Genomic DNA, 27,810 nt, shown 5'->3' on the forward strand with positions numbered 1-27,810 from the left:
CCCATTGATGCGGTGGTTTATGTTCAAATTACCTCTGTGAAAAACACATCCATTTTTCATGGTGCAGTGTAGATGAAAAATTCTGAATCTGTTCTAAGGGGAATGCAAATATAGCTCATTAGTTCAAAAACATTTTTCATGAACGACTGCTGAGTATTTTCAGGCAGATGAGAATGTGCAGTTTCAGCCAAGAATGAGTACCACATGTCCTACTAATTGTTTTTTAAACTTGTTCCTTCCCTCTATGGCATTCAGTAAGTCTAGAAAGTGCAAAGATTCCTGGAGAAAAAGAATTATAGGTATCCTCACTTATAGCATATACTGGGTCTTTTCAATATACTGTGCAGTATGAGGAAAAAAAATAGGAGCATTAGCTTTCAGATGGGTAATATCGTTATATTCAGGCACATGACATTTCTCTCCTCAGAGTTTTTTCAGGTTTTAGTAATGAGTAGGAATATTATTTATGGAGTGCCATCAGCAGAGAGAGCCTTGTCCTAAGTTTCATATCAGTGACGACGTTATGGAGCTGCTGTCAGTAGGAGCTGCAGGAATTCATTGGGTTTGGGTTTTTTAAATAGGTTGAGTAGCAGTAAGATATTTTTGCTGTTTATTCTTAAGAAGGTGCTTTAGTCAGGATTTTTCTCTCTTCTGCAGGCTTCCCAAAGGTTTGCTTTGAGATGGCCTTAAAAAGCAGATGATTTGTTCAGTAAGTCAGGCTTCCAACCTTCCCTCCATGAACCTGAAAGCTGGAAGAATTAAAACAAGTGAAAACAATGACATTATTTAGAAATTATCTGACTTCAGGGTCTGGTCACTTGTTGTATATCCCATGTCTCTGAGTGGTGGTCCTCCATGTGTGATGCACACCCACCATCTTCTCCTTGCCCCTGTGGTGGAGAACAACTCTTCATGGGGCCTTTCCGCAGCCAGACTTACCTTAACAGCTCAGGCTGGTCTTTTCACACAGTAACCTGGGCCCAGGAGGTGAGCTGCCCCTGTCAGGGGCTGACAGGGGTGTTGGGGTGACTCAAGTTGGCAGCATAGCTCCAGCCAAGCCAAAACTGGCAGGACATCCATTGGATGATCTCCTCCTCACCTGGGCAACTCTACAGCCCTCGGTCTCAGCCTTAGACAGAGCGCAGACCTCCTGTGTTTTCCAAAATTTGTGCTGCTTAACAGACTGTAGATATTTATCTTTTACCTGGGCCCTTTATCTGTTAGCTTTGGAGTGTGCAATCAGCTTTTCAAGCTAGTTACAAAGAAAACCAAGCCAGTTGTAATGAAGGCGGGTTTCCTACACCTGATCACTCCCTTTCTTTCTGCCTCTTGCGTGGAACCCATGGACCCTTCTGCAGAAGGTCTCTTCCCCACCAAGGGATCAGCAAACCCTGGCATGTTGTGAATCATTTCGCCCACCCGTGAACTGCAGCCACCTGTGGACTGAGCTGTGCAAATCTTCTGCCCGTGCACGGAAAACCTTGAAATGAGATGAGTGCAGTCTTTCACTGAGCTGAAATTGCAGGGGGATTTTAGACAGGAAAGAGATTATTACTGAAAGTTGTGCTGGAATTTAACCGTAACAATTGTATTAACATCCCTAATCCAATGTTATGGGAGTCTTAATGACAGTCAAGTATGGAAACTTAAGCCAGTTGATGCCAAAAATCCTGTTGCCCAAGATCATAACCCTCTTTTTTCACCTGAAAAGCAGTCCTGTGCTCCCTAAATGTTTGCTAAACAGTTGTTCATTGCCATTTGTTCAAGATGGAAAACCACCAGGCGCTGAATAGCTAGCAACACTGTCCTGTAAAAATGTCATGCTATCATTTTTTTTTGACTCAGTATGTCAGTCACTGATTTTCTATTTAGGTCTTCCAGAACACTTTTTTTTGGTGCCCAATCTTAGAAAGAGTTCTCAGATGATAATTTCAGGTGTTAAAGCTCATTTACCAGAACAAAAATATCCTCCCAGTTATGCACAGGAAGGATATCTTCAGCATGTACCACTGTCAGGACTGCCATAGCACTGTCATAGTGGGGTGTGTCACAGCCCCTCCTCACACCAGCAATCTTCTGTCTACATGGTCCTTACAGAGCTTACTGAAACAAGGGAGATGTTCCTATGCTTCAAAAGGAGAGATAGGGAAAAAATCTTCTGCAGATTTCATGACATCTGCCCATAAAACGAAAGAGCCAGGACCTGAAATCCAACCTCTCTCCAGGCTCCATGGCTTCAGGGCCACAACGCAGCCGTGGTTTCACTTGCATCAAGGAAAACTCCTACAAGAAAGTGATTCCTCGTATTTCCTGAGAATACAAGAGATGTCCTGGATAGCATAAACACACAGACTAAGATTCCCTTCAGCTCCTGAAAGGTTAGTGTTAGTCCTAGAGCAGTAGCAAATGTGAGCTCCAGTAAGTAATTTACAGTATTGAAGGGAAGTAGAGGTTTTATACATATTCAGAGAGGTGATGGTCAGTCTCTCTGTTGACTATACACTGTAGCACTCAATAACTCTACCTCTAAATGTCATTGGGCAATAATTATATTCAGAAATAATGAAGCTGCTACATTGTCCATTGGCCCTGACAGAAGAGATAGCTGAAGAAACAAACCTTCAAGACAGCTAAAGTCAGGCAAAAAATGCCAGTGTAGTGCCTGAGGGGACAGAGAAAAGTAGCTTCTTCCAGTGTGATGGAGTTTTTTGACTGAAGATGTTTCACTGATCTTGAAATATGGAAGTATTTTATCATCACTGAGACTTATGCATCTCTCCTAAAACAGTCAACAGCTAGGCTCCTGCTCACAAAACTGAAATTTCCAGCCATGCTTACATTCAGCTAAAAACACCAATGCATTCAGAAGGTCTCATAGGACCAAATTCATCCACAGAGGTACTTTTATGACACTGTGACTCCACTAGCAATGAATCTGTCCCATGTTTTTCAGTATGCCATTTACAAGCAATAATGGCTGCTGTCATGCTTCCCATGAGATCCCTGATGAGAGAAAAAGATGATGCATTTATACAAAAGCTAGCTCACAGACCTTCAAAAAGAAACTTCTGACAATTTGCTTTTGACTCCAAAGTAATGTACAAAAAGTCATTGCTCTTTCTGAGCTCATATATGTCTTGTGCTTCTCTTGATGGATCATTTCTCTTCATTCACCTTTTTACTCTGTTTAGGCAACCAGATTAATGTTGTGTGCCTGGACTGGGTGCTTTTCTGGCTTTCATTCTGTGAAGTTGGCAGCTCAAATAATGACAGGAATCCATCCAAATGGGGCGAGGCTTTATTTCTCACCAGTCTTCTTTACCCTTCTAGAAGCCACATTTCTCCCCCTTTTATTTGTCCCTCTTCCCCTTTTCCTTCTCTTATTCCAATTACCCTTTAGCTAAGAAGCATCCAATGATATTACTGTCACCTTCTGCCATCTATAAAGAGCAGCCACTTGCTTTCACCCTGATAAACATTTATATTAGACTGAGGCAAGAAAGGAGCAACCCAATGAGGCTTTCTTGTGAGAGATTAATCTATGTGTTCTTCTTCTGTAGGAGCTGCAGCCCACGGTTCCTGTGGAAGATGCTGAACAGTCCCAAATTGGTAAAGAGTGACCTTAATGTTTCTTCAGCCATCATCCTTGGTGACTGCTGTCAGGAGACATAGCTAGCAAATGGATAATGTGGTCAGGATGCCATGTGCTCCTAGATGCCTTGGGAAACCCTCTAGCCCATGCAGGCCCATGCAAAAATTAGAAGAGTCTTGAACTTCTGCCTGTGGTGACAAATGTCTGAAGACCTCCAGCTATAACACTGGTGTGGCCAGTTCTATCTTTTTTTTTGAACTTAGGTGACCAGGGGCTCTCTTCTGAAGTTAAGCTGGCTGTAAATTCCTGTTCAGTTGGAAATGCCAAACTGGAACAGCACTGGCTTCATGGCTGGCTAATGGAAAGCGGTCTGTCTGATCCTGGTAGATGGATTAGAGATTCTCCTGGGTCTGGCTGCAATTCCTGTTTTTTCACACTCCTGACACTTTGACTTACACTAATTGCTGAGTCGCTCCAGGATCAACCTGCAAGTCTTTTTCCACGAGATGCTAGTCCTTGGATAGCAGGAGTACCATAAATGAAAGCTAAGAGACAGATATGAATACAAGTTTTCTCCCTCTCTCTTTCTCTTTGTCTCTCTGTCCTTTAGTGCAGTATCAGTTTGCAGGAGATTAATTTTATGTAAAGTTTTACATTTCAGATTGTGATCAGCATTTTTTTTCCCTTGGTTGGCTCTGAGAAAACATATATTCAAGTTTGAGAATTCATCATGTCTGATTAATGATGTGTATATAGAGCTTCCTGTATCATCTTCCTTCTTTTGGTCTTTTTTATTCAGTTGTTTGCTGTACTCCAACCCTGCGGATAGATGGTTCTGCAGTGATAAATGTAAAGTTTGCATAAGCCATGTAACAGCAGGACAGCCTATTATCACTGTACATTTTCCATGGCTGTGCAAACCTCTGTAGGCTATTTTATTGCTAATAGATCCACAGAGAAACAGTAGTGATTTTATGACTCTTTTTAAAATGGAAATTCATGTTTGAGAAATACAACTGGGAGGAAACAGATGTAAACCACTTAAGCATTTGCAGAAAATTGAGATGCACACTCTTATTTACAGACCCACATCGCCTCCATCGTTTTATTTTCAAAATTAAAATAAGCAATCTGTTTGCCATGGGAAATGAGGAACCGTAAACTTGTTGTTTTTCCTTTACAAAGCAATGGCCAGCATCACTGTCTCTGAGCTTAATGGCATTGGAGAAAAGGGATGACAATTCCACACCCCCACACCCCCCCCCCCAAGATTTTATTGTCTATAACACGTTCCCTTTGTAATCTGTGTAAGAGGTATGCAAGTGGGAAAGATTTTAGCATTACCATGTGTCTGAATTCACATTATGTTATAAAAGCTAAAATGATTGCCTAACCTATTATAAGGTTTTACCCAAGTATTTAAAGCTATTGGAAAATCGATTTTAAAACTTTAATAGCAAACAATTGCAAAGCATTTACACTCATGTCAGAGTGCTGGTGTGCTCATTGCCTACACCAGCAGAAAACATTTTTTTCTTCTTGCATGCTGGTTTAGATTACTGATTTTGAGGGCCAAGCATCCTGTTAGAAAATTATTATAAAATACCCCTGTAAGTTCTGTTCAAAACACGAACTCAGGAAATCACCTGTCCAAAAAAGACAGCATTTAGCATTAGTTATAATAATTTGTGCTGATCTACAGCCCTGCATCCATGGAGACTGGAGCTGTACACCCTCTTATTCCTCTCTTAAGAAAGGGTTGTTATATATACTTTACAAATAGCTAACCAGGGACACAGAGCTTTATGGAGGCTTGGATCTATGTCATGGCACTTCTGAGGGCTGAAGGTTGTAAGAGCACCCAGTCAGCCCTCTAATCCTCAGTAGTCACCACCATGCACGTATTTTTTCAGTCATGTATTTCCGAATTATTGCTTGTTTTCCAGGAAGGGAAAAGGGGGCCGCAGTGTTAAGGTACTTAAAAAGGACTCACAATATGCTATCACATCTGAAGAAGGCCACTGAACAGTCTAAAAAGCTCTGCTTTCAACAACCTCTGATGTGGGGAATGTGAAAAAAAAATTTAAGCATCAACTGGTAAATGAAGGGATGGAAAATCTCCTCCTCTTACGTACTGGCATGCTGAATGTTATATGAGAACTGTGTCTCATAGTAAACAATCTTAGCAATATCTGGTGACAGCCAGGTGTACACCTACAATAAGGCTTCCCTACAGCAACAGCTCCATACCCTGGGAGGCAGGAACCACAAATGTCTCCTGGTCACAACTCCCTCCTGAATGCTGGCCTCAAAGCTCAGATAAAGCCAGGTCCTTCTCCTCTGCAGCCACTCTGGTAGTCATACACTGTTTTCTTAAGAAGACCTCGAAATTGTGATGAGGCAGCTGGTAAGAAGGTGGAGGACATTACTGAGTTGCCCCAATTACGGCATCTTCCTGTGCCATAAGAAGAAGAAAAGGAAAGGAGAGCTGCTTTTATTAAGGGCAAAACCACCAGTGTGCCTGGATCTTGTCAGCACAGCTTGCAAGCAGGAGAGGAGCAGGAGCAGCCAGAGGGAGCAGAGCTGGCAGTGTAAAATGCCCAGGGAGCAAGGATGCGAGCTCTCAGAGAGCAGACTGAGGAGAAAGAAAAATCAGGTGTCAGGAAAGAATGGCCTGGGGAAGTGGGGAAGCAAAACAGCTGGGATGGGAGAGCTCCCATAAAGAGCAAAACCAGACACTAATTCCACTTTTGGGAGGAAAGACTAAGACACATATTGCATTAAAGAGAGCTAACAACACAGACTGCCTTCCCTAATGTTATTCTTCCATGCAAGCAGTTTCCATAGTGATGTCGTTTGATTGCAAGGGAGAGAGGAGATGGCCACAAGGCAATCTCTGCTAGATGCTGTTCACACCATGAAAAAGCATGAGACCTCAAATCACTTGGAGAAGAAACCCTGCACTGCAGTTGCCCAGTCCCCAAAGTGTGGCTGGGAAGGGAAGGGTTGAGCAGTCTCATCGTACCCCCAGGCAGAGCAAGGAGACTTTCCCGCTCCAGCCTGGAAAGCCTGCAGGAAGAAAAACCTCTCGCTGACCCGGCTACATCTGCCACCAATGGGCCTGCTGGATCTGAGCCCTTGGGGCAATTGTTCAGAAAATGTGCTTCAGCCCTCCAGTCCATCACGAATATGGCCAGGAGTGACACTGGTAAGCTGGAAGAACCAACAAAATTTCACACAAAATTGAAGTGAAAGAATTCTTTCTTACACTTTCCTACACTTCACTCAACACTGATTAGTACATTAAAGAGCTTTATTGACCCCTGGCAGTTAAACAGAAAGCTTTCTTGTTGTAGCACTGAATGAAGGGACAGATTTTCCAACAGCTGTCTAATATCTCTGTCAACATGGAAATGAAATAGATTTAAGGACCTCGGAAAAGCATCCGAACATTTAGTGCCCGGTAATAATGAATTCCAATTTCCACTCACAGAAACTGGAATTACTCTCAGTCTGTTCTACCAGGTTTCTAAATAAACATCTGGCACAATTTTATTTTTAGAAAAAATCATCTAAAAGCAGGCTACTAGCTGACCATCTTTTTATTAACCCAGCTACAGAGGCACAGTGTTTGAAAAATGCTAGTGTGAACCCATGTGTCATGTTCAACCCTGCAGGGGAAAAAAAGGGTAAGAATAAATAGCCAAATAACAGAATAAATGTGAGTCGATTTCACTGGGATTTGTGAGACACACCGGAACCCTTCACATCCATGTACAGCAGTGCTCAGATCAATGGACAACATCACAGTGTTTCCATCCTCCAGCTGCACACAGCACTCCTTGTTCTTAGATCAAGGCACTGTGATAAAGAAAGATCAAGCAAATGTAGCCCGAGGACCTGTGAACAGATGTTTGCTCCTTTTCTTGGTCCAGCCCAGCCTGCTACAGTTCATATCTTAAAACCAACAACAAGATTAAGCAGTTATACCCTATACACTTCTTATTGTTGTCCAATAAAGCAGCATCTAAAATAATGGCTTTTCTCCTGCCACCCAAGGATGAGTACTGCAGAAAAATGTATTGAAACTGATTAGGTTAGAGAGATAGGTCTGCATAAATAATTGCTGAAAGTCAACTAATTCAAAATAATAATAGCAGAGAAAATTAACTTTCAGATAGAAAAGCTACCTGCCTATGTTCTCATTTGTATACTGAAGACTAATTCAGCAAATGAAGAATACAATTCTTGGGACAAAGCAGGTAACCTATGGATTCATGGTGATGGCTGTCACAAAAAACAGGTCTACCCTGAGATCGATTGGCCTTCAGAAGATTTAAATTCATGATTATTTTTATTTTTATTATCATTATTATTATCACTGTTCTCACAGAACCATGTTAAGATTTATACAACTTTTCTTGGTTGTTTTGCCCTGTATGTCAGCAAGGGATCCTAGATTTACAGATAATGAGGGAGAATGCCTGAAGCAATTAAAGATTTCCTTTCATACAGGTGAAAGATGTATTTCTTTTCCCGAATTTCTTTTTCTTTTTGGCTCCTATCTGTCATCAGTTACTTTCTTCAGAAGTGGCACAACGTACAGAGTAGATTTCTTCTTCAATTAAGTTTGCTGTGGTCATTAAAGATCATCACTCCTCTGTGCAGTCAACAATTTGAATGTGGAAAGCTTCATGACAATCTTCCCTCTTACAGGAGAGGAAATGTCTTGGGTCAGAATCTTATCCCTTCAAGGTCTCTCTTCTTGGTCTTGAAATAATGTTTATAGCCCCATTTGTCTTGTCAGTACCATTCCCTCTTCACAAGAAGGACCCAGTTCAGAGTAATCATTACCACCATGTTTTATGCAGGAGTCTACATCTAATAGCAAATGTTCCTCTCGGGCCAAGTTGATGAGAGCAGTGTCATGTCTGCCGAGTACTTCTGCTGTCTCTGCCTAGCTCATTCGGCATGGGCTATTGGTCTCCTTTTCTATTTTTACTTCAAATTTTGTATTACTATCCCAGAAATGGATATGTTTCAAGTAATCTGACAGGTTCTCTCTCCATGACTATTTTATTATTTTCAGTGAAATGCATTTTGTATGGCTTCTTTTGCTCATCATCATAAACACCAAAGAAGTACATTTTTCCTGGCAAGTAAGGAAAGTCTGCAATTCTGTATTCAGGACTGAATGTAAGTTAAATAACATTGTGCTGATCCACTGTGAAAACAAGCAAAGCATGCAAAACCTCCCCCAAAATCTGTCATCTCACAGTTACATGGTGGCTTTCCTACCAACCATTAGGTTGCAGCTGAAGGTATAGTGCACCACTTTTAACTCTAGTAAAAGTATTTTCTTATACTTCCAGATGAGCAAATGTATGAGTCCTTATCTACAAGTTACAAAAGAATTTATGTATTTTCATTCACATGTAGAACCTGATTTGAGCAGTGTGCATCTGATGAACTTGCAGGACTTGTGAGACATATCAGTACTGAACTTGTAAAGTTTTCATTTTGAAGAGGGTTTCTGCATTGTATTTATACTAAGCCTGAAGTTACAGAGCATGTGGCTGAAGACAAACTTTTAGGGATTCTGCAAATGACCTAACCATAGCCCTCAGTCATGAAAACGGAGAAGTAGTCCCAGAGCCCTTTTTATCACATAGGAAACTCTGAAAGATGCAGCTAACATGGAAAATGTCAATAGCTTTTTTACATGTGGTTCCCCATCATCATCCCCACCCTGACTGTCAAGAGTGGCTCCTGGGTTTGGTGAAATCTATGTTCTTCATCCCTCAGTGCTGATGGAAACTGTTGCCTAATACAACAAAGAGATAAAGTTGACTTGAGGTAGATCTTCAGGTTAATGAAGTCCTTTACCTGCCATCATATACCCCATTGCAGACTCTCCCTAGCTTATCGCAATCATCATGTTTTTTTTAAAGTCTTGTAGTTTTCTTTAGCTTGTAGATTTAAGTCCTTATAGTTTCAAAGGAGGGTATGAAAATATCAAAGAGGAAATCAAAAATCAAAAGGCAGATAAAAGAACTGTGAATGGGTACGTATGCTGTAAATCTCAGGAATATTAAGGAATCTCTCTATTGTTAAAACTGCATAAAAGGAAATTCTTATGAGTTTAGAAACCTCAATCATAAATTTTCGAATGCCTGGAGTTGGCAATACCATGTGCTTTCGAACAGAGATTCACAAAGCACTGCATACCACAAGGCTTCCTGTATCCTGGAGGTTTAAAATATGCAAGAGCATCCTGTTCCTATTAGATGCCCAATATTTATATCTGAAATCACATTTTGGTCGCAAAAGAGAAATTAATAACCCATCGCTCACCATTTTCTATGGTAATTAAGGAGTTGCACTAAACTGAGCATTGCAAATTTTCCATGTGCCAATTTGCTGCCAGTTTTTAGTACACTAGCTGAGGAGTCCAGAAATCAAAGAAATGCAGTGACTTCAAACACAAATACCCAGAGCTATGCTGTTCTGAATGAAAATGGACACAGAAATGAATGTTAAGATTTTTCTCTCTAGACTCCTTCACACAGGCATGTTTGATGCTTTCCTCTACCGGAGCTGAAGCTGGAATTAAGTAATGAATAAACATGTCTTACTGAAACAACTTTGACATTTCAACTAAGTTTACACATTAATTAAGATAAGGTTGTCCTAGCCCCCCAAAAAAGGAGCAGAAATTTGAGAGAACCCAGTGGCTGAAGTGTAGTATAAAAAAGCTGTATGAACACTTTGTTAAATGCACAGATTTAACCCTGCTGTTTTGCTCCTAATCATTATTAATTGCCTCCAGTGGTGGACATTAATTTCCCTATTGCAGCAACATGCATCTTGAGTTTGGGCATATCCTAATATATCAAGTGGGACAGGTGATATAATTCAGCTGGTCACAGCTGGAAAGAAGACAGCCACCCACATGCAAGCAGTCTGTCAGCCTTAGTTACGCTGCAGACACCACCACAGCCTCCATAACAACATTGTACATTTATCTCTGGGGATAACTTTACAAGAAGTACAGCCGATCAGTTCATCCTATTTAATCTGCTGTTGTCTTAGCAGTAATAAGAATGCTTTAGCCTCAGCTTTAGCTCCAAAGTTTGGGGGAGGAAGAACTTACACATGTGTCTGGACTGATCCGCAGAAGAGCCTGACCCTCTCCTAGTCTTTAGAAAGGGAAAGGAGTGGGGATGGTGTTCCAAAACAGGGCATCCCCCAGTAGTTAAAAGTCCAGTGCCGCCATCTGGACCAGGACAGATTTTCATTCACATCCCTAAAGTATCCAGTTCAGAATGGAACCCACTTCCCAAGCATTTTATTTGTAGATTCATGTAACGATCACTGAGCCAGAGAAACAATCCCAGTAAATTAACTATTTCTTCCATGTGGACAAGGGTGGGAGAAGTTGACACAGGTCCACCTTGGAAGAGGCTAGTGGGGAGAACACTCCATTTGAAGGCAAAAGATGTGGTTGCAAATACCTGCTCAGCCTGCAGTCCTGGTGGGAGGAGAACGTGCCTCGCTCTCTTCTTTGGGGCAGTTTCCACTCTGGACTTGGGAGGCACAGACGTTTCTGCAAGAAGCTTCTGGGTTTCATGATAGTACATATGCAGGTGAAGAATGTTTCCTTGGAAAAAAAGCCTTGCCCAAGCGTCCTGATTATATAGTCAATTAAACATGCAAATTACTGCTAGCTCAGAGTTCCTTTCCCGACATGCCCCATAACTCCACCTCAGCAGCCGTTATGTTGTATGCACTGAATTTAAGCTAGAAGATAAAGGAAGTTTCAGGAAATAAAAACCTGCATAAAAGGATTTTGGGATTTGAGGGTTTAAACTAAGCAGGACCAGGTTCCAGAGTTGCCTTTCCTAACTGCAATTAACTGTAATTTTTCAGCACTGCAATTATCTTTATTTGTGGTAACCAGCAAAGGATTAGCCATGGAGTTGTTTAGCATTTTGTTTAATAAGTATACACAAGTTTGGCTGCCTGTCCTAACTATTGTTGAAATGTGCAAAAATCATTTGTCGAGAAAAAAAGAGGAACTTTAGGATGGTGAAAATTCCTGGAACAAGATCTTCCATTTCAAAATTTTTAGTGAATTGTGAAAGCGCCTTTCCTAAAGGAAGTTTCTTTTTAATATAAAATGACAAATGTATTTTTGGAATCCGAGTCTCACACTGCATTTGATGAGACTTTATGGTACTTCTTATTGCGACCAGCTTAGTGATGCCTGGTAACTACTTTGGTCTTGAGTTCGCCAGTATAAAAGTGAAATGAAAGAGTTTAAAAAGGCAACTCAGTTATTCAACAGAAAAAAGTCCTGTTGTAATACCCTGACATGAACTTGATGGGTCTTCTTTCTGTTTCTTAGTTCTTGTGCCTTTCAAATTATCCTAATCGTATAGGTGTTATCCTGCAAATTTTTGCTGCATTTTGCAGCTATGCCTTATCATTCAAGGATGGCACGATAGCAGTGTGGTTGCTTAATGAATCAGAACATTGAGGTGAAACTAGTCCTTAGCATCTTGGCATGTAATAACACTTTACACCAAGCCTAAAAGCATTATATAGTGTGTTTTTAAATGCTCGATGATTAAGCTTTATGCATTTAACCTAGCTGAAAATCATAAGTACTAGAGATAAAGGAAAAATATGTTTACATGGCTTTGAAAGGGTTTAATTCTTCACCATGTCTGTGAATTATTCCATACCAGGTCCCCCAAACGATATCTTGATAATTAGATCTCCATTTCTTTAAAGGTGACATTCTGTCCTGACAGCATCTAAATTACGTTGTTTTCTTTTTCTGTTGGGACAACACATTGTCAAAGTAAATCACAGTGCAGTTCACTCTGCCTCCTGACTTTGATCCCTGCCTTTTCCCACAGAAGAGCTCAGGCGGTGGCTCGGCAGTGCACCGGCGCTGATCAGAGACTACAGGCATCTGAGGCTGTGTTTACCTCTTTCTCCTCCCCCAGCTTTGTTGGAAAGAGCCAGCATTCCTCCTGCAGTGGATGGGTCTGGCTCCTCATCTACTTGACCCCTCTAAGCCTCCTTGGAAAACTCTGTCTGCTTAGCTGTGGACAGCCTTATATTTCATCTGGACTGGCACCTGGTTTGGAGGTCTGGAACACAGTGTTTATGCTCGTCTCATCTTTTTTTACCACTTTTAAGGCATTCAGTTTTACTACTCAGGAATCAAGTGAAGGCTTTAGTAGGGAAGAGATTTTCTACAGAATCCAACAAGGAAGGAGAACAATTTTGGATATGCTGCAGTGGCTGTCATGAACTTACATGAGGGTTTTTTTTGTTATCTAGGCAGTAAGAGTGTTTGGGTAAAGTTGCCAGTGCCACACCATCAGAAATCTCTCTGCCAACCTGTGAATCAGACACTCATGATCAAAATGGGTCAAATAAACTGTTGGGTTGCCTGTTTTGGATGGCTTGTCTGAGCAGCCTTGTTTTAGATAGAACTGTTATTTATGAGTTATCACCAGAAGATTCCAGTGTTATGATCACTGTTATGAACAAGAGTTTAAAGTAACAAAGGCTTTGTACTAAAAAGGAAACAGTAAGGAAAAAGCCTTGCACAGTGGTATGCGGGCTGAGTTCCTTACAGCAGTATACATTTCCCTCTTAATTAAAATAGTTAAACTGTGGAACTAGACATTGATGCAATATGTTGTTCCCATTCTGGAAATACATTCACTAAGAGTTAATAAATAATCTATGAATTCTAATCTTTTAAAGTCATTTCAGAAGGATGAAGTCATCTGCTATCATTGTAAATGCAGTACCTCTGCCTTCACTGCATTCAAATGTAAAGGTGAGAAACTGATTAGAGGTGCTGGATTGCTAGAGATAGATGCACCAATTTAAATGCCGCACCATTTGTTTGTAGCAAATTGAGTTGCTAGAATAATATTTCCTTCTATTGTAAGGATTTAGCCCTGGATTTCCACCTGCTTATCCAAGATTTAACTGGGCAAAGGGATTAATTTTCTTCTTACTAAATCTGCAGGGGCTGCCTCAATCAATACAGGCTGCCTAGATAGACCAGATTTCCCAACTACACAGCACCAGTTACCTGGTGCCAGACCTACAAGAGCATCACACTCTCATTTTGACATCTGAAGCAAATCTTGCTGCAGGGGAGAAGTTGAAGCTGCTTTTGATAAATGTAGGGGTGTTGTTCTCCTTTGCTTTGCTTTTAAAAGGAGCTGAGCTGACTTGACTGGAAAATCAAGCTTTCCATGTCCAATTTCAGACGAATTTCAGACCCTAAACTGAAAGTACGTGGCAGGCTGTAAATCTCCCCAGGTAGCGGGGTGACTAGTCATTGCTGAATTTGGTTTCCCACCTCCAGACTGCTACCAGACCCAGGGTGGATCATTTAAAACTGGCTTGAGGGTGACTATGTTGTCCAGCAGTTGCAATGAGAATTGCAGCATAAATACTCTCATCTCTGATGCTCATGTTTCCATAACCTCTTTAATTCTCTTATCAACAGTCAAATTAGCTGACACGATGCTGTCAGTGCAGGCAAAGATAAGCCATGTCAAGTTTCATATTCACTCAGCTCCCATCAGTTGTTTACTCATGACAAAATGTCATGGTTTGGAGCGTGACTTCCCTCATCTGCAGTGAATAGTGAGTTTTAATTGAAATTGCATCACCAAAGGGATGCAGTCAAGCACTGCTGTGTTTCTTGGTGATCACAAGCCCAAAGGGATTGATTTTAATGAAGCAGAGAGCCCAAGAACTCACCAGCTTAAGTCCCACCTAAAGGAAACCTCAAGCACACTTGAAAGTGCAGAAATACTCAGGGCAAAGATCAAACTTCCCTCGCACCTCCTGGAGCGTAACAGAAATGTTACTCACTAGAGATCCAGCCCCAGCTAAACCTAGTGCTGCAGAAATGAAAGACAGGCTGCACTGCTTTCCTAGGTCATTCAATACCCCAGCATTTTACGTGCATATCAATGGCAGCATTGTCCAGTGTATACATTATATAGAGACAGTCAAAAATGGTATATCAATGATAGCATCTTTAATAGCCATAAAAATAAAGTGAGGAAGACAGGGGGTGATAAATAAAGAACAGCCTGTATTGATCCATCTGCATCTGGTTTGTTAGATTTCTTATACAGTTCATGGGAACAAAAATCTGTCAGTTCGCCCTCCTTCAAAATAAACTGCTTTCCATTAACAGGCAGCAGATGATCTCATGGGTTTTAAAGAAACAGGCAAGAGGGATCCGCAAAAAAGGATATGATGAAGATTATTAATATAGCAATAAATTGCATCAGCCTTGTCTCTTGAAACTAGGACAACTGCACTCAGCAATAAAAACAATAATAATAGTCTGAAGCTCTTCTGTAGCTCTGTAACCTCCCTGTGTCACTCACTCTTAACTGTAGCTTTAAAAGTGGTGCTTAAGCCCATCTGCTAGGAAAATACCACTTGCAATGCCTTAAGCATGCATTAATCCTGGATCCCACCTGTGGCAGCTTCACAATGGTCCTGCTGCATCTGGGGACTGTCACATTCACCTGGCAGAAGATGAAGAGAAGCTCTGGAGTCCCTCTGAGGTCACCTCTTGGAGAACCTGGACTGCAGCTATCCCGGCCAGTCTTCCATGGGCACAACTCGCCGTGTATCTCTTCACATCTAGTGAACGATCTACAGAAAATTATACTCATATAGCAGTCCCGGGGCTGCACCGTAGCCAGCAGGATGGGAGAGGCCTGGGAGTGAAGGATACATGAAAGCTTTATGGTATTTATACAAATGCTGGCAGATTGTGCCAGAGCTACTGTTCCCCCTGAGTGTTATTTCACCCTGAGGCAGCACACTTCTTCACCAGTCCGACTGTCCTCTGCCTCAGCTGCCAGTGGCTTCCACATCTTCAGTGGATGCTCTCTTTAGGTATTTCTCAGGTGGGGCATGCTGGCACATCCCATGAGACCAATGCCTCTTCCTACATTCAAGGTTGCACAGAGGGAGGGAGAATGAAACCACAAATTAAACTACTTTTTGCTTTCTGATTTTTCACTGTGTCCCCTTTCCCAGAAAGAAAGCCTTCCTCTTTTTCTTTCAAGGATCAGATGTCTCAAAAATTCAGTGGCCCAATAACTGGAGTAAATTTTTTGCATCTTGTTGTATGGCTGCATTGGAGAGGAAGAGGACACAACCAGAAAAAAGGGACTGAGGCACTATGGAGTTGTTGGTGGGACATCCCTCCATGAATGCAAAGGCCAGGTGAGTGACTAAAGCTGAGGTTGAGCTTACAGCCTACAGTATATGCTGGTTTTGGCAGATTATTACTAATATCACAGTCTGTTTGGAGGCAAGTACATAGGGGATTTTTGAATATGTGTGTACATGTGTTTGGTGGGCTCCATGTGCTCTCCAATATATAAAATATTTTTCCCTTTGAGACCCCAGGTGCTTGAGGCTACATTCCCAGACCATGTGGGAGGTCTTTCACAGGGCTGCTCTTTGCCTCCACGGAGAGGATGCCTGAGTGTTGAGTGCATGCTGTTTACCCTCCAGCAATGACACATGCTTACATATTTTGGAGGGGAACAGCAACATTTCTAATAAAGACAGCACTAAGCAAATGGCTCAGAAATACTCCCTATTTTCAGTTAATTCAAACTGTTGAACATCTTCATTTCTGCTGGGTTTTGAGCATGATGCGGTTCTGATATGTCATATTGCATTAGGACTTTGCACGTATTTGCCCATGTCAGTTTCTGGCTTCCTGCAATATGAACAAACTGACTTATTTTCTCACCAGATTCCTATTTCCCTGAATCACAAGAGGAATAAAGCCCTGTTATGGACAGAAAGATGCAAAGAGCTTCTAGAAACCCGCTGGTGCCACAGTTCACCAGCTCCTTAAATTCCAGTTACTTCACTTTGTTTGCCCAAAGAAGTGTTATTAAAGCCACTACAGATTTAAACTGTTTTCCAATTAGGTCAAGATGAGCAGAGGAGGGAGCAGCAGCCAAAAATACCTGTATGCCACTAACAGGCTTTTACTGACCATTTTTTACCTTAAAGCTAGTGGTGGTGTGGGCAAGGATGACAACCAGGTTGCAAATCATGCCATTTCATTTGGAAGGCATCGCTTCCTATGTACGATGCTGACGTGCTGAAACGCATCATCTTCTAAGCAAGGTCACCTTCTAAGGAAGGTGTGACAGCATCCAAACTGCCTGTTCTCCCAGACCCGTGCTGACTCCTAAATCATGCTATGGGGCTGATTGAGGGTGAGTTCATTGTCCCAGGTCAGGATCATGCTGACAACCTCATGGAACAGACAGCTGTCTTCCAGCACCTGGGGATGGGTCGAGGTACTGCTATGGAGAGACACATTATCTGGTACAGCTCCCATTGCTCCATGCAATGTGTATTTTAGATGCTACTGTACAGTGTATTTTAGTATAGTTCCCAGCACATCTTCAAGGAGGGAGGCACAGGACCATCGAGCAATATTGCTATAAACAAGCCTTTAACTCAATATCATTGTTTGACAGATTTGAGTTCTTTATCCTGCTTGTTTATCACATATGCAGACACACACACACACACACGTACATACACACACTTAAATAACCTCTGTAGTTTAAAGCTCTGCTACTCCCTTTGTCCTTGTATCCTTTCCTCTAATGTTTATGACCCGTTTTCAAAGGCATGCACTGGTATCTGATGATCTGTGTCTTTTCAAGTCTGCATGCAGACGTGCAATCTCACTGTCTGGGTAATGCTTCCAATGGACAGCCTTCCAACAGACTCACTTTCCTCTTCCCTGCTTTGCCCCCTTCCCATGGATAGAAATGACTGATGAAGCCCATTACTTATCTATCAGATAATAGATCTACTTTGACACAGATTCCTTATAAAACTCTCTCTTAGAAAAATTTGTTCTAGACGTCGAGGAGGCATTAGGCTAAAACATTGCTTTTGTTGGGGTGGTTAATTTAGCATTTAAATTCTTTTTCTCTATTGATGACTTCTTTTGTGGAAAATTGGTCCCCTATGTACAGCAGAATTTAGCTGATCCATACTTTTGTGATAAAGGAAAAAGGCAGTGTTACAGTAAAAAAATTCTCTCTGTAATGCTGACAGCATCATGTCTTGTACACATGATTAAGATGCATACAGAAAAATCCTAACACCCAAATAGGGAAAAGATGGTTCCATGAAAAGAGATTTAGTTACTTTTTGGTAGTTCTAGAGCACTGCCAGTGATCAGGAGAGAAGCAACTGTGCTTTGTAGCTTTGGCCACATTTAAAAGCTCTGTGCACTACTACACCAAGTACAGAACGGTTCAAGCCCTGAAAAAGTGCAACTCAACTGCAAGAGGTGCAATTCATTTCTGTGTTCAAGGCCATGCTTCTGCCCTGCCCCAGCAGTGCCTGGGATCCCTTTGCATATTCTGTTTTCCAGCTGCATCAAACCCTTGCAAGTGCATCCAAACCCAGAGAAACTCAGATTTGCTTGTTGGTTCACAACGCATGTTTGACAAATGGAAAGATGCTCCCAGATGAAATTCCAGGACTCCAAACCCAGGCCAACATTTCTAACACAAGGAATTTCCCAACACTTCAAGCCACAACATCTGGAGTTACAGCAGTTGTTGCAGGGCCTGCTTATCAGAAAAAAAGCTTCACACAGTCTAGCAGATGAATAACTCCTATCTGCTTTGTCCATCACATCAGAACACAGAGCAGAACAGCTCTGAGGGGGCAGCATGGCCATACCCCAACATTTCCCCCGCCTGCCCTTCCCTCACACCTCCAAAGCACTCGTGCTGGTCTTGGTGCATTGGTGTCCACGTGGGGGGAGCCTGGCTAGGTGATGGGTGCATGTGTGCTGCTTCCAGCAGGGACATGTGCCTGCCGCTCTGCTGGGGCCTGGCTCTTCCAGAGCCTTGCGGGGACATTTATTTCACACTCCTTTTTCCTACAGACTGATGTGCCTTCTCCCTGGGGGCTGCAAGGAGTAGCAAGGAAGAGAATAGCAGTGGCTGTTTGGTATACATCCTTGTGGGGGATGTATAGGTTACTACAGTTTCAAATTTGGCAGAACTCCCAGAAATATCTCTTGCAGAAATATATATTCCTGAAATGGCCTAAAAATAACCCAGTGGCAACCTGAAGTGTATATAAAGTTTGAAGATAAAGATACAGAAGGTATAAAACATGCTGCTCTGCCTGTATGTGTCCCAGGCAGCACCTTTATGGTGGTGTTATTCCAGCCCCAGGCTTTACGTCATGCCTCATCCCTGCACCACAACACTCTGCTCCTGGTTTGAAGGACTTGACTAAAAGCAGCAGAAATATTGTTGATGCCTGGGCTGGATTGAGAGGCACCCATGCCTTTGGAGAACATTTTACTTGTGTGTATGAAATGAGATCCTCATGAGATACAGGGTCTCCTGTGAACAGGAAGGCTGAACTGAGGTGGGGTAGTGTGGTTTGACCCAAACCAGCAGGACCTTTTTCCAGCACCTCAAGCAGAGGTTTAGTGTGTTGACAGCACAGCATGGAGCCGGAGACAGGGGTCCCCACTCCCCATCCAAGGACCACTGCTCTTCACAAATGTTGTAAAACACTCAAAGTTAAAAAAACACCCCAGCTCCTCTCATATACCATTAGTTTTAATATTACCTGCTATACAGAAATAGAGTTAAATTATCTTCAGCAGGTTTATCTCCATTTTTAACAGCAGTGTCTGAGAGTCAGCAGAGTCCTTCACAAATCCCATATCCAAAATGAATATATGAATATATTGAGAAATTAGCATGAAATGGACAATATGGCAAACTTATTTCACATCTCCAGACAAAGACAAATGAAAATCAAGAATCTCTGCAGCATCCTGGAAAAAAAAGCATCTTATTGAATAAATTACACTTGAAAAGGCAGCAGTGTTTTTTTAATGGCCAAAGATTGATTCTAGGGACCAGAAGCCTGAACCAGCAAACAAAGTACCTGTTTCTGTCTGCCCCATCCTGAGAGCTCTTCACAGCAGAGCTGAGTAAATAATTCGCAGCAGATAATTTACCTGCACAAAAGCCTTCTTTTTTCGCTTACTGAATGTCAGTACCTTGATTGTGGCTTTCTCTAATTTATTTGTAATTCAAATTTACTTGTCCAATTTATTATCTTTCTTCTTTCCTAACAGGTCAGATGGACTGTGAAGGGTCTGCTACAAGTATTTCAACCTGCCTGTTCAAAAGACAGCTGAGTTCATCATGAGTGGTATCACCAGGGTTGGTTTTTTTTCTCCATCTGCAGGAATGCAGATTTTGTGATCAGGGGAAAAGCTTTGTGTTGATAATATAAATTTTATACTGCTGGAGGGGTTTTGCTCCAAGCTTCAGCCCTGGAAAAGTGGTTGTACCATAACCTCTGCTGTCTATGTGGTGAGCTGAAATGAAATTTTTTCATTACATTCACTTGAAATAATGGCACCTGCATCCCCAGGACAGGATGCCAGTGGCACAGTCAAAACCTCATTCACTTGCTTGTGTGCCTGGGCTCTAGAAAAATTTCCAAGGAACTGGGACCCCCGCTGTGTTAAGCAGTGTCCCTTTTAAATGTACTAATTGCAGAGCACAAAATGAAGAGAAATGGTCACAGCAGTAGTGGATAAAGAATTTTTGTCCCTCATTAGGCAAGTTTAAGCTTGAGGCTCTGGTAGAGCTTTGTCATCTCAGCCCAGCACTTCTGCTATATGACAGTATTCAAGCGTGCAGACTTCAAATGGGCTTTCCATGAGCATTCATGCAAGTCAGGCTCCATCGCTCTAATGTCTGCAGAAAGCAAACGGAAAAGAGCTGGGAAGTCTGGGCAAAGGGAATCCATTTTCAAGCCACGAACAACACTAGTCCACTTAATGTAATCCTTTTCTTGGTCCCTAGATGTGAGAGATGATTAAAAAAACCAAAATCAGAAACAAGTCAGCATCAGCCAGCCAGGTCTTAATGGGACACTAGCTCTTAATGGGTGTTTGCTACTACTCACACTGCTGCGTGCCCTTCTTCCTTCGACTTACATAGTCAGCTATAATCAGTGAATAAGTTCATGCAAATTTGAGACAAGGACGGGTTTTTAGAGCAGGACTTCCAGGTTAAAGTGGGTTTTAACTAGAAAGCTATGCACCCTTTTCAAGAAATGACCACCTCAGATAGCATTTCTGTAGTTTTACTGTAAAACCCAACAAAAATTAGGCAAAACTTGGGAAGCTTGGTTATTGTTTTCATTCATCTTGTTTGCTAGTGCAAGTGTATCAGGAGTGAGGTATATGTGTTACAGTTTGGTTTTGTGTTTGAAATCCTAGTGGTTTCACAGCCATTTTCCCTTGCTTGTGGGCTCTGCCCCATGGGTTGAATACCTTACTGGAGCGTCAAACACATCCAAGTGTGGATAGGCAGAGGTAAAAGCTGCAGATGGTCAAAGAATCAGCTCCAGTTTTGCCCAAAATCCCAAAAGAAGGGCTCATTTCTGTCACGCTGACAATGGTGCTCACCACTCCAGCAACAGTTGCCTCTGAAAACCCGCTGAAATATTTTCCTCTCCTTTCATTCTTCATTCTAACAGGCCTTTGCACTTCTCAACCCTGATCTTAGGTGAAATGAAAACACCAAATTAACTCAAGAGTGTCGTGCTTCTGCAGGACAGGGCAGAGTCCCAGCAGAAGCCTCATCTCACGACACTCCAAAAGTGCCTGGTGCAATGGTATTGCTGAGTGGGCATCCCCACCTACCACATACTGCCAGCCTCTGGGGCAGCACAGACTTAATTGCATCACATCAAGGTCAAGGACATGAAATATTCATGTGCCCATACACCAGACCCAGCAGGCTATGGGGTCCCAACTGTGTTCCCTGAGACCACAGTAGTGAGAGTCCTCCATGAGCCATTTCTTCCCGATGTAAAGTGGGGCCGGCTGCCTCGAGCCAGCTGACTGGCAGCCGAGAGGCTCTTAATGAGCATCTCTTTCCCCTTGGCAGTGCTCGCTGAAGGAGACCTCAGCTGGGAGGGAGAGCTGCTGTATTGGGCTGAATTACCCTGAATTATTCTTTGCGCATCTAAAAAGACATAGCTGCTATTTAGAAAAGCTCATAAACCAACAATGCATCCAGCATATAAAAGGCAAATTTAAAAAAAAAAAAAAGCACAGCATGAACCTATATTTTAAAATAAATTTCATTTATCCCAATTGCCCCTTTTCTGAACCACTAATAGAACAAACTATCATGGTAGAAGCTGAGGAGGGACGGGAAGAAACGAAGGCCCTGTGGATAATTCAGAAGTGATATGCCATGCATGAGAAACAGTACTGAAAAATGCATGAGAGCTGTTTTGTTAAAAAAATGGACTGTGGAAATGCTGGCTTCCTTGGAAGAATCAAGAGCAATAAATAGAAAGAAGCAACACTGCAAAGAGCCTGAAATTGAGAGCAGAAAGCTCTCAGAAACCTGACTGGGTTGGAAAAGGGGAGGCACTGGAAGTTTTCAGAGAGGAGCGGATGAGCTATGGGGACATACTTGAAGAGGACCCTGTGTTTTACATGTGACTCAGGGCAGAGAAGGCAGCTGTAGTCAACACAAGTGAGGATTTTTGCTCTGGGGGGAAAAAAAAAAGTCAGGTCTAGAAAACTGTAGCAGGAAGGAGTGACACAGCCAGTTCCTCTTCTCATGCTGTTTGGCCCTGAGCTGCTGCAAAAGGGAATGATGACTGAAGTCAGCGCAGCAGCCGCAGGGAATGAAGACATACTGCTGAAGCACAGCCTGCCTGAGATGAGTGTGACATCGGTTTTGTGTGACTGTCATACTTGGACTGGTGTCCAGGAGCTGGGGATTATTATAACAATGACATGGCAGTGGGTTGAGTCTCCTCAATGGCAAAGATGAGTAGGGGGGATTAGTGTGCTCGGTGTCCGCTGGAATGAGTAGTGGTGCTCCCTGGTACGAGAAATGCCAGCCTTCACTCCAGTCCTTGTTTTATTTTTTAACTACAGAAAACACATCCCTTGCAACACACAGGGTGGCCAAATAGATGCAGGGGCTACCTGAAATCCAAAGAGCACAGGGATTCAGACAGGAAAAAAAAAGATTTTGTTTGCAGCTATGTCTATAAAGCAAGATTGAGGATGTCATTAGGCATTGGGCACTGCCCGTCTGGTGAAGTGTTTCCTGAGTGTGTAGGTAGACTCTGAGGAAAGTGAACTGGGTAATTGCCTTTCCTGGGGCATCAAACACAGGGATGGGGAGAGGGGCAGAGATAATAATGAAAAACTAGTGCTGCACTGCCTGCCTGATTATTTAGCAGGTGCGTGTGTGAATGTGTCTCTGTGCACACCTTTAATTAGCCTAGAAATCAAATGACTGCTGCAGAGTCTCTCTCTCATGATTTTTAAAGGACCCCTCTGTTGTGCGTTTTAGTGGCAGATTTATAAAGGAGCTGGGAAACAGTGGGGGGTGTTCAACACTGATGCCATTTCCCAGGCTTGGGAGGCAAAGCATCCCCAAGCAGAAGGGAGCCAGGAGCCTGGTGAAGCCCCCAGTGCATCTCTATCTGCCCTCCTCCTAACAGCCACCAGCACAAGAAACACAATTAAGGTCTGAGTCAGCCCAGCTGATGCCCAACTGTCAGACCCTGATGGAAATGCTGGAGGTGAGGGGCAAGGGTATCATCTGGGTAGAAACGGTGCATTAAAATCACCCGGCTCACACAGGTTCCAGAGTTGCACCGACTGTTCAAGGAGTAAACTGTGGAGAAGCAGGGGCTTTGCATCAAAATAAATCTAGCGTCCTTTGTCACGCCCACACGACAAACCAAGATGCTCATTTGAATCCACGAGATTGGCATTTTCTTGTGGCAAAGGCCAGAGTGCCTGACTTGGAAAAATAGGAGGAAATACAGGCAAAATTTCACAGTCCTGGCCAAATGCATTCACCTCCATTCATCACTTTCTCTTCCTGAAGGATCCTCTATGTACTGGCAGTCCCAAAGGTGTTACTGTGTTCTTAAAATGTTTTCAGTATAATTGGACTTGGTCAGCATATGATGAAGGCGAAGCACAAGCTGACAAGCACAGGACTGACCTTTACGTGTTGATCGTATCTTCCTTTCCCACAGAGATATGACTAGGAAGAAGGAAAAGTCTTTAAAAAGCCCCTGAAACTGGCTAAAATAAGAATTGGCTGAAAAGGGGAATTCTTGTGGAAAAATTAACACCCTTAATTTTTTATTTCCCTGAATACAGGAGGAGAACCAAATCTTCCACTTGTATTTATTTGAAGTATAGAAAGGAAATTCTACATAAAATTGTTTTATTTTCTTCAAAGCTGTTGATAACTTATGTGTTGATGACTTATGTGCTTCATGTTACAATGTCAGGAGGAAAGGTTGGGTCTTTAAAATATTCTTTTTTTTTGTTGTTGTTCATAAATATAAATGTATTTTTTGTTCCTTTCATTTTGACATGCTTTGTGAAGAGTGTATGCTCAGCAAGTCTAAAAACTTTTGGGACAACCTGTCACAGCCTCTAGAAATAGACTAAATAAGTGTTAACCAAAGCATGAAATATGAAACACAACAACACAAGGCAGAATGAAGTGAAACTGTGCTCTGATTTCAAATCACGCATAAACAGATTTCCTTGCAATAAGTACAGCACCTGATTTTTTTTACCATTTCCCTTGTGTTTCACTTGTGTTATCTTTTCCAGGGGGGAAAAAAAAAGTGGTATCTCATAATAGTCGACCTGCTCCAGATTAAATTATTTCTGTTATTCTAAGCCAGATCCCATCAAAAATGAACAAACTATTTAGAAAATGGTACACTTTTGATGCGTACTTTCCCCTGCTCTTTCTACCAAAACATCGTCCAGTCAGGAGGTACTAATAACCCTTCATGGACAGGTTTAAAGCTGAAGGAACAGTTTAAAGCTGAAAGTCAGGGTTGAGTTCAGGACCAGTTTCCAGTAAATATTACCCATCCCTTAAAGAAAAACTAAGTGAACTCTAAAATCTTATAGTGCATTTTTGAAAAAGAGATAGTCCTTAGCAGCTGTATTGATGCCTTTTACGGACATTTGCAAACGTACATCTTTTCCAAATTTCCTACAACAAGGATATTTTTGAGAAATAAAAGAGCCTTGGTGAGTGGTTAGTAAATGAGGTTCTTGCAGGTGCTGCTTTACAGGTTTCAGTAAATCTCACACCGCAGAATATTTTTCAGTCCCTGTTAGATGCTGCCTGCTAGCAGTTGTTGGGTTGCACTGATGTCTCGCTGGAGAAATGTTGGCAGAAAGCATACGATGCTGTTTTTGTAGCAAGTGCAGTTAGTTTTGTAGCCCACGCATTACTTTCAGGTTTTAAGTCAGCTTTGCTCAGGAGACCAGTGCAGCTACCTCCTGAGGGGTTTCCTTCCATTCCCCCAAAACAGTCAGTGTTGTCAACAGCCAAGACTGGAGATAGGACTGAGTGGACCCTTGGCCAGATCCAAGGCGGCAATTCATGGTGTCCTTTAATTTTAGAGTGCACATTAATATCACACAAATGAACATACCCAGTGCTTTTTACCCTGCTTTATGGGGCTCTGAAGTCCTTTGCTGGTGAACTAGCTGCCAGTGCACACAGGGTATGGCTGAGATTTGGAAATTCAGTTCATGCTTGTGTGAATTCAAGCAGATTCCAGTGCTATGGAAAGCAGTGACACCATCCACCCTCCTTCCTGCCTCCCTCATAAAAACATGCCAAAAATCCAATCGCTTTTGGTGATAGACCTCACTGCAACATAGCTGCGCCTGAAAAAAAAAATCACAGATGCACACTCTGCCTTGCAGCTTCAGCTGGGAGAAATGAGAGTCGGCAAGCTTTGGAAATAAATCTGCCTCTCGCTCAGCACCAGATAACCGACAAGTGTTCGTCCATCTGCCGTAAGCAGTCAAACTGTGAGTTCGCTGATGTGATATTATGGTGGCGTAATTGACTGAGGCTTTTTGGACTGTGCTCCATGCCCGTATTCTGGCTCTCCCACAGCAGCATTCGGAGGGTGAGGGCTGAGGGGCAGAGGCACTCCTCGAGACCGGGCTGATGGAGCTGGGTGGCAGCGGTGTGAACGGATGGCTGGAGCAGAAGCACTGCCTGACCGCATTAGCGCTTTCTGCCAGCAGCAATGACGGAGAAAGCTCTCCACAGCTGTCCCTCAAATCTCTGTGCCACATAGTCAAAACCCTTTCTGCTTCACGGCTCGTCTGTAGTGACTTGTATCAGTTACTGGCCCCGGCACTGAACTTCTGCCTTAGCATTTGGGTATCAATCCCTTTTGTCATCACTTTCCCCTCTGGTGTCCTTAAATGGACACGAGGTGCAGGTGATGGTAACACATTCCCTGCGGCATGTGCAGCATCTGGGCAGTGTGACCCACATGCTGGCAGGGCCCACAGCCGTGGCGGTGAATGTCTCCTCCCTTGGCTCAGCCAGTCATGATACCCAAAGTTGCCTCGCTCCCTGAGACGTCCTGAAAACTTTGCTCTTGGTGGAGGGGCTGAGCAGGGGAAATGCTCTTGTGCCCCATGCTGGCATCACTCAGCATCACTGCCACTGCATTTTCCAGATTGAGACAGCCTGGATGAAGCCCGTCTGAGGGTCCCAGGCACAGCTTGCTAGCTGAGGGGTGAAGTAGCACGGTGATGGGGAGGAGATGAAAAAGATGCCACATCCATTGCAAACAGAGACACTGAAGAAAGTGTAGGGAAGATTGCACAGAAGTTGTACCTCATTAAAGGAAACATGCTGAGATATTTTTATGTTGCTGTTACTTATAAAAGACCCAGTTAAAACAGCTTATTATGGTAATTACAGCAATGTAAAGAGAGACCTAGCAAAGATTACAGCACTTTAGTACACCATCATCATGGTTTAAGTGAAACATATTTAGGACTCAAACAAGGCATCTCCCACATGGCTGGGCAGGGGATAAAAAAAGCAGAAGATCCTTGCATGAGCTGCTCAGGTGGCTGCAACATCACCAACTTGGCAGAAAAGTTGTTGGTGGCTGCTCATCATGAAGCAGAGTAGCCAGAGGAGGCTCGGGTGTGGGGCTGGCACTGTGCGATGGCCAGTGCTCAATGGGCCATGAAGGAGCCAGTGTGTCAGGTGAGAAGAGGCAGAGATGGGCTGTGGGGGAGATGGGGCCCATGCAAGTGATCTTGTAGTGGGCAAGCAATTTAAAGATCTCTCCATCACCACCTCCATCACTCTGTCTTGTGCGGGGAACATGAATCAAGAAAGAGGCCATGAAGACTCATTGCCACCACATGACCTGGTGCCTCTGATAAATCCCCCGCTTACGCCTCCAGCTTCCAGCAACTGTGAGGAACTGGACCATAGCATTTAATGGCCCTGGTGGGATTTGTCCTCCCTTAATTTATCCAATCCCTTTCTGATACAGAATTTATGTTTTCACCCCTGGAGGTGGTGTCATCTCAGGCTGTGTACTCCTCTGCACCCAGATTTATGTCAGCTTCTAGTTAAAAACTCTCCTTTAATCCTTTACACTGTAAGTGCCAGGTCCTATTTTGATTTTGATAGACCCCATCTTTCCCAGGTAGTCTCCTGCAAGAATTTTCCAACTTAAAAAAAAATTCAAGCTCCTTTCTAAGCTCCTCACAGATATCTGCATTTCTACACATTCCTCTGCAGGGAGCATCTCACAGAACATCACCGTGAAGTCTGCAACCTTTTTATTTACTGGCACCCACTGATCTTCCCTAGCACTCTCAAAGTGGTTATCTAGATGCTTCAGGAGGTCTGCCACCTTCACCACCATCATGTGTACAGTGGTGAAGCTCTCAGAGCTATCAGAAACCTGGTTTGGCCACCCTGGGCTCAGGAGACAGCTCATTCCGGGGGTGTATGAACTGACTGCAGTGTGTATAACTTACATTCCACTTCCACAGGGTTACGGGGATTTTGTAGGTGATGCTCAAACCCACTCCTCAGCTGGATTTTTACCTTAATATTGCTTTGCTAACAGCTGTTTTGTTTTTCTTTGAATTATTTCTTCATTCACAGTTTTCTGAGGAGCCAGGGCTGGAGAAGCCTGCAGTCATCTCCTCTCCCACAGCTAAACTACTGCTACAGCCAAATTCT

At 42.8% G+C, this 27,810-nt stretch overlaps 1 long non-coding RNA gene across 1 annotated transcript in view; it reads right to left on the reverse strand.

Annotated features, from left to right (window-relative positions):
* Window positions 1–716: 716 nt before the first annotated feature.
* The window catches only part of LOC141953424 (uncharacterized), a 43,641-nt gene continuing 16,547 nt past the window's right edge, over window positions 717–27,810 (reverse strand). The window contains exon 4 of the long non-coding RNA XR_012631917.1: window positions 717–749. This is a non-coding gene — a long non-coding RNA (uncharacterized LOC141953424). The remainder of the gene's footprint in view (window positions 750–27,810) is intronic.

The sequence above is a fragment of the Strix uralensis genome, chromosome 1 (genome assembly GCF_047716275.1).
Source record: "Strix uralensis isolate ZFMK-TIS-50842 chromosome 1, bStrUra1, whole genome shotgun sequence".
Lineage (NCBI taxonomy): Eukaryota > Metazoa > Chordata > Aves > Strigiformes > Strigidae > Strix > Strix uralensis.